The 532-nt window shown below is 76.5% G+C and overlaps 1 protein-coding gene across 1 annotated transcript in view; it reads left to right on the top strand.

Moving 5' to 3' along the window:
- The window catches only part of PTPRN2 (protein tyrosine phosphatase, receptor type, N polypeptide 2), a 69,002-nt gene that overhangs the window by 29,625 nt on the left and 38,845 nt on the right, over window positions 1-532 (top strand). The gene's annotated exons all lie outside the window — the stretch shown is intronic.

Here is a 532-nt window from a genome sequence, read left to right as displayed (position 1 = left end):
CCGCAGGCCGCGCCTCACCTGGGGCGGCGCCCTGCCGGCAGCAGCAGGAGGCGCTGTGCGCCCGCCCCTGCCCCCAGCCCAGGGCACCTTCTGGAGCAGCAGACTGGGGCTCCCTGGGGCCTGGGGCCCTGCGCGCGCTTTTCCAGCCTGAGCAGCCCGCGGCGGCGCCCGCCCACGCCTGTCCTGAAGGGGCGGGGGAGGCCGCCCGCTGCGGGTTGGGCCTGGCGGACAGAAGCCGAGTTCCCGGGGGCAGAAGCCTGGCTCTGCCCGCTGCCCCGGGGCGCTGCTGGGGGCCGGGGCGCCCCCTGGGGGCGATGCCCTTCGGGCTCTCCAGCTCCCGCCCAAGCGCTGGCGCCCGGCACAGCCCTGCGGCTTTGCGCTTGAGCCTGGGGCGGAGCCGCCTCGCACGGCGCCTCCGCCTGCTGAATCCGGAGGAAAAGTCCGCCCAGAGCGGCCCCGCCCCGCCCGGGGGACTCACGGGCGACTCTGGCTCTTTGTTGCTCTTTCTCCGCTGCTGCGTGGAGGAGAGTGG

This window comes from Condylura cristata, unplaced genomic scaffold (assembly GCF_000260355.1).
Source record: "Condylura cristata isolate star-nosed mole 26May11 unplaced genomic scaffold, ConCri1.0 scaffold00042, whole genome shotgun sequence".
NCBI lineage: Eukaryota > Metazoa > Chordata > Mammalia > Eulipotyphla > Talpidae > Condylura > Condylura cristata.
The sequence above is the reverse complement of the archived record's forward strand: the minus strand, read 5'-3'. Positions and strand labels throughout refer to the sequence as shown.